Below are 7,386 nucleotides of genomic sequence, written 5' to 3' on the forward strand. Positions count from 1 at the left end.
CATGTAATAGGGAATTACATGATTCTCAACTGAGATAGGGCTATTTACTGTTAGTGATTGAGTCAAAACTCACGTTGCCTGATGACCAAACTACCTCATTCAATACCCATGAACATACTTTTACCTCATTCAGAACCCATGAATATACTTCATTACATTCTTTTATGTTTCAACATATCCCCTAAGGGAATTTAAGTGATAGTATAACACAGTGCTGGACTAGAGATATTTTCTGAGTGATGAACGAACTCTAACACTAAGACATCTCTTAAAATTAAGGCTTGGTCTTTTGCTTTAAAAAATAAATAATTTTATTTTAGCAGGGGAAGAGAAAGTCCTTCATTTAATTGCGATTTACAGAAACAGCCCCATTTGTGCTAGACTGGGTCTAACAAGTTCACGAACTTGCTACTGTGTGCTTACACTGGCAGCATTGTACAAACAACTCAGTTAGCTTTTATAGCTGTGATGTATCAGTGTCTCACAGCTGTGTTCATATCGATGTGTGATGGCGTCTTGCTGAGTAGTGTTCATTATTGTTGTTGCATGTTTTTATGTGCCATTGTGAGAATTTTGGAACTTGAATTAGAGCAACAAACATCAAAATTCTTGTTAAGCTTGGCAAGAATGGAATTGAAATCAGGAACATGTTAGTCTATGTTTATGGGGATAATGCCATGATAAAACAGCAGTATACAATTGGAATAAACATTTTTCTGAAGGGAGAGAACACGTCACTGATGAAGAGGTCAGAACAGCAAGTAACAAGCAAAACCGACAAAAACATTGCAAAAATTCATCAAATTGTGCATCAAAATCATCAGCTGACTGTGAGAAGCCATTGAAGACCAAATAAACATTGATAGAAAAACAGTTAGAAAAGTCTTAACTGAAAATCTTGGCATAAGAAAGGTGTGTGCAAAAATGGTCCAGAAGGAGCTTTCACATCACTACAATGCACCAGCTCACACAGCACTGCCTGTGAGGGAGTTTTTAGCCAGTAAACAAATAACTGTTTCAAAACATCCTCCCTAACTCACCTGATCTGACCCCAAATTACTTTTTTCTTTACCTAAAGATAAAGGAAATACTGAAAGGAAGACATTTTGATTACATTCGGGACATCAAGGGTAATATGACGACAACATCAATGGCCATTTCAGAGAAAGAATTCCAAAATTATCTTGATTAGTGGACTAGGTGCTGGCGTTGGTGCGTAGCTTCCCAAGGGAAGTACTTTGAAGGTGACTGTAGTGATATTCAGCAATGAGGTAAGTAGCACTTTTTCTAAGATGAGTTCGCGAGCATAATCATCAGAACTCATAGTACATTTAGATGCCTCCAATTCTGTTGTTTTAGAACATTATTAGAGCACATTCAAAAGTATCATCTGAGAAAAGTCACGAAGATGGAAAAAGAGGAGTAAAGCACAGTTTTGAATGAGAACTTGATGAGATTGAAGTTATTGGTAATAAGGGAATCACTTTATGTAGGGGTAAATGAATCGACTATAATTTTAACCTAAAGTACCACTATAGGGGTTATAAAATTCTTTCTACTTGGATAAATACTCTCTATTTGAACTGTAGCTAGCAGTGAGAAAGTAATAAAGACCACAGGAAAAGGAATTCTTTGTTAGGCAGTTGCAGAATTGGCCACCAGAATTGAAATAGGATTAAAACACAGTTTGCAAATGATCTGTCTACAGTAGATGCAGTTATAAAGAACCAAATAGTATGGGCAAAGGCCAAATGAGACATATAATAGGGAAGAAAATAGGCCTCATGAAGGAATCCCTTGAAGAATTATTATGGTACTCACTATAGCCTCAGCAGCTCAGGCAGGAAAGGGGCACTATGCATGAAGAATGACTCAAACCTCTTAGGCAGCTCATGGTTGGGGTGTCAACCCACATGCTGGACAGTCATACTCTATGCTCCAGATTTAGCTTCAGAGAAACGTACAAAACACAGAAATGTGATAAGACTCAATAGCTTTAAGAGCTCCTGAAAACACCAACTTAGGGTAAAGAGGGATGTGAAAGACAGGCAGGCAGAGGAGAAGAAACCAATAGAGTTAGAGGGAAAAATAAATAAAAATAATTTTTATAAAGTGAATCAATACAAAAGGGACTTTTCAAAAAAGTCAATATTCTATTACACTATTGCTAATATGTAGGCTCAGCTTGTTCTTGCCAGGACAAACTCTTGAAAAATAAAGACTACCGATTTTGCATCTAAAAGTAAAGAGAGAGCCAGGCTTGGTGGCTCAGCCTGTAATTCCGCGTCTTGGGAGGCTGAGGTGAGTGGATTGCCTCAGCCCGCCGGTTCGAGACCCGCCTGGGCAACTTGGCGAGACCTCATCTCTACAATAAATCAAAACATCAACCGGGTATGGTAGCGCATGCCTGTAATTCCAGTTACTCGGAAGGCTGAGGTGGAAGGATCACCGGCGCCCAGTGGGTCGAGGCCGCAGTGGCCAGAAGCGGCCACTGCACTCCAGTCTGTGCAACAGAGTGAGACTCCAACTCAAAACCAAACACACAAATAAATAAATAAATGTAAAGAGAGAATCCACTCAGCAGCAACCACTCTATACCTGGTCCATCATTGCTCCAGCAGGCTTGTGGCATTGCTGTCTTAAGTTACTTGTAGCCTTCTTCTCCTTCCTTGTCCTGGCTTTCCACTTCAGTCACAAACACAGTAGTCCCCCACCATGATGTAGCAACCCAGGAGGAGAGTCAAAAGAAGATAAAAATAAATGTAAGATAAAATAAAAATAAATGAAGGTATATTTTTATTTGTAACACTTTTATGAATAAATTATGAAAGATACGCATAGTTTATTTTTATACTGTAAATACTATATTTATAGTATAGAACATTTTTCAGAACAGAAAATTTATGAGAACAATAGCCTATAAGTCTTCCGCCAAAATTACCACAAGGAATAGGTTGCTACAGTTTCTACTGGTCTTTGTATCTTTAACTAAATCAGATTGATAATTTTTGGAATTTTTTTAGTTTAATAATATTTTGCCTATTATAAGAATGCCATCAGAAGCATTTTTGTCTCCATTTATGCAGTTGTCCTAGATTAAATTCCTAAAAGTGGCATAATCTGATCAAACACTGTGAGCATTTTAAAGACATAAAGCGTGTCATCCTTGGTAGGACGTAATGGTCATACCTGTAATCCCAGTACTTTGGGGAGGCTGAGGTGGGAGGATTGCTTGAGTCCAGGAATTCAAGACCAGCCTGGGTCACATAGGAAGATCTCATCTGTAAAAAAACAAAAATAAATCATCCTAATTGCTTTTCAGAAATGCTATAATCAGTTGACATCCTTACCTAGTACACAAAAATGTTCGTGTCACTGCATGATCATCAACAACAAATATTACAAATGTTTAATATTCACAAATTTGATAGGGGTAAATAAAATCTCATTCTTATTTTAAATTTTTTATTTATTTGCTAGTAAAGTTAAATATTTTATCATTATTTGCCACCTCTTTTTCATCAGTTTGCATTCTTTGCCTTCCATTGAGGTTAGGTTTCAAAAACAGATTTATTACATATAATATATTAAGGATATTAATAATTTGACATGCTTGCAGAAGACATTTTTCCTACTTTTTTGTATATTTTTAAAATTTTTTCAAGGGAAGTATGTGTATGTGGTTTTATTTATTGTGGTAAAATATACACAATTCTTACCATTTTAACCACATTTAAGTGTACAGCTCATGGCATTAAGTGCATTCATGTAGTTGTGCCACCATCCATCTCCAGAACTTTTTCATCTGCCAAACTGAAACTCTGTGCCCATTCAATGAGTATAGGATTCTCCCTTACTCTATTTTCTGATAATCACCATTCTACTTTCTGTCTCTATGCATTTGACTACTATGAGTACCTAGTGAGTGGAATCACACAATATTTGTCTTTTTGTGGCTGTTGTACTTCAATTAGTGTAATGTCCTGAAAGATCATCCACATGGTTACATATGTCAGAATTAATTTCCTTTTTAAGGCTAAATAATATTCTGCTGTATGTGGATATATACCATATTTTATTTATCCATTTATCTGTTGATGGACATGTAGGTTGCTTGTACCTTTTGACTACTGTATTAAAAAAAAAAGAAGAAGCTTCCATGCATGTGGGTGCCCAAATATCAGTTCAAGTCTCTGCTTTCAATTATTTTGGGTATATACCCAAAAGTTGAATTGCTGGATCACATGGTGACTCCATTCAATATTTTAAGGAACTGCCTTACTGTTTTTCACAGCAGTGGCACCATATGGCATTCCTATCAGCAACTCATAGGACTCCAGTTTATCCGCATCCTCATCAATACTTGTTACTGTTTTGTTTGCTTATTTGTTTTAATAATGGCCATTTTAATGGGTGTGAAGTAGCTTCTCATTTTAGTTTTGATTTGCATTTCCTTAATGATTAGTGATGTTCAACATCTTTTTATATACTTATTGACTATTTATGTGTTTTAACATGTCATTTTATTTCTTTAGATGTAGATTTATCACAATCTTCATTTGGTTTGCTTTATGATTAATATTTCATGCGTCAAACAATGTAAACATCCCATGATCTGTAAGAAATTCATCTATTCCACTCATTTTTATGGTATCATTTCTAGCTCAGTTAAAGTTAACGGATTAATAGAGCACCATTTGTTAAGAATAATTCCTACTCCACTATAAGTGTAACAATGTTACGTTATCATATCAAAAATTTCTCATACATGTGATAAGATTTGTTCTGAACTCTCATATATTATTGTGTTCTGTAGAATCTTATAGATTGAATTCATTAGATATTAAAGAATGTTATTATGTTTTCATAACAATTGACATAAGTAACCCCTTTATTTCCCTTCTTTGAAAAAAGTCATTAGTCTTTTTCCACATTTATTCTTTCAGATTTATTAGAATTGCTTCATTCAAAGTGGAATAAACCAATCTTGTTAGACATATTTAAGATGATATTCAAAATGCTAGTTAATTTGTAAAGAATTAACATAGTTTAAAATGTTCATTGTTTTCTTTTAGGAACATGGTACATCTTCCTGTTTATTCAAAACTTCTTTTAAATTCTTAGGAAAGTTTTTTTACAATTTTTTTTAAAAGGTGCTATACATTTCTTATTATTCTCATGAAATCAACATTTTTTCAAAATGACGTATTGATTTTCATTATGTTGTTAAAATGATTATCGCCATATATAAAAAAGATAAGGATTTTTTGTACATTTATTAACCAGATCCCTTATTGAACAATATTATAATATTTTGAGTTTTTAGTTGATTAACTTGGGTCTTAATATCAGTGGCAATAACAATGATAATATTGTCTTTTATTTTTAATAGCTATTGCTCTTGTTTTATTTTATACAGTATCACATTTACTGAAACATCAAGAACAAAAGGGAATAATGAAAGTGACAGCAAACATCTTTATCTTATTCCTTAAGAAATGTAAATTATTCTCACACTATTGGAAAACTATAAGGCCAAGACACCTAGAGTTTAACTGCAAAAATCAATTATTCTTTTAAAATGTCAGCGATGTGTTTTTGTTTTTCTGAGGTGATATTCATATTGCTTTTAAATTTTTTCATATTTTAAGCAGATTAATTGGGGGTGTTTTTGGCATAAGAATGTAACATACTTCATACATTTGTGGAAGGAAAAACCCTACCTCATTGTGGCTTTTTCTTTCATTAAAACCCTACTATTTCGAACTTGTTATTGATCTAGGAGTTGTACATTTATTTCAAGGTATTACATGGTAATTTTTGTAAGATTCTTATATTTTGGTTTTGTTGCTTTACAGAAACAATTTGACAAGTTTTTCTTTACCACCTTTGTTCTGAAAAAATGTATATAAGATAGAAGTTAAATATTTTAGAAAATTTGGAAGGATTCAAAACAAAACCACTTGGCCTTGGTAGTTTTGTTTGGTGAGGGAATGTAATTGCTGGATAACTGAAATTTCACAATATTATCGGCATATTTTCTCATGTGTGATTTGATATTTGTATTTTTCTAGAAAACTATGTATATTATGAAAGTTTTAAATGTATCAACATAGTTATTGACAAGGTGTTCTCATAATTATGCCAATCCCTGCCTATTGTTAGTTGGTTTCCTATTTTTCTCCTTCAGATTTGATAGATATTTACCTATTTTAAGTATTAATCCTTAGACATGTTTATCAATACTGTTGTTTATATTTTTAGTCATTGTTTTGTTTTATCCCTATTAATTCTTCTTCCTGCTTTTCTTGGGTTTATTTGGCATTGCAAGTTCAACTATCATTTTTTCTTACTTAATATTACTAATATTACTCAAATAATTAATAATATCAGCAACTAACTTTTATTGAGTGTTTACAATGTGACAGATACTACACTAAGATGTATCATATTTCCCATTTTTTATAATGCTCTATCAGGTGAGAAAAATGTCATTTGAGGGATTCAAGGACACATGGCTAATAAATGGAAAAGAGGGTATTTGAATCTTAATTTGTGGAATTGATAAACCAAAGTTAATACATATGGAACTGTATTGAAACAGAAAGATTAAAAATAATATGAAGGACACTAAAGAAAGATAGGTAAGAAAGTGTAATTCAAGGAAATACTATACCAAAGTGCAATTCACAATGATCGTGGAGCTGATATGAACTTTACGAGATGAATATACAAAACTATGAGTTTAAGCAAATCTATTAGAAGTAAAAGTAAAATTGTTTAGAAAATTAAATTATTATAGAAATTTTTGTATATTTATTCCCCCAAATATTGATAACTTAAAATGGAAAATTTGAATATACAGGAAATTTTAAATGTCTTTATCCTAAAGAATTTCAAATATAAAAATTTGAAATTATATTAGAATAAACACATTTTTAAAAAAATTAGAAGAAATCAATTGGTATAGCCATATTTCAATAGTTGTGTCTAGTAAGAATAAAACTTCTTTTCAGTGTTATGAAACTTTACAAGTATTGGCTATTATTTATAGTTACAAAAAGCAGATGTTTTAGAGATCATATTATCTAACCATAATAATTTAAACTATACATAAATAACAAAGTTTAAATAAGCAAATTTAACAGCTTTTTAAATAAAATACTCTCTTAAATTACTTTCAGAAAAGAAACAAAACTGAGAGCTGACGTCTCAACAGAAGCTATGGAAGCCAGAAGACAAATGGATGGCATCTTTAAAGAGCTGAAGGAATATAAAGGACAACCTGGAATTCTATTATCATTAAAAATAACCTTCAATATCATGAATAAAATAAACACATTTTCTAAGGAACAAAAATTGAGAGACACTGTTGTCAGTAAAATG

The sequence above is a fragment of the Carlito syrichta genome, unplaced genomic scaffold (genome assembly GCF_000164805.1).
Source record: "Carlito syrichta isolate Samal-C Ts95f unplaced genomic scaffold, Tarsius_syrichta-2.0.1 Scaffold310619, whole genome shotgun sequence".
NCBI classification, from domain to species: domain Eukaryota; kingdom Metazoa; phylum Chordata; class Mammalia; order Primates; family Tarsiidae; genus Carlito; species Carlito syrichta.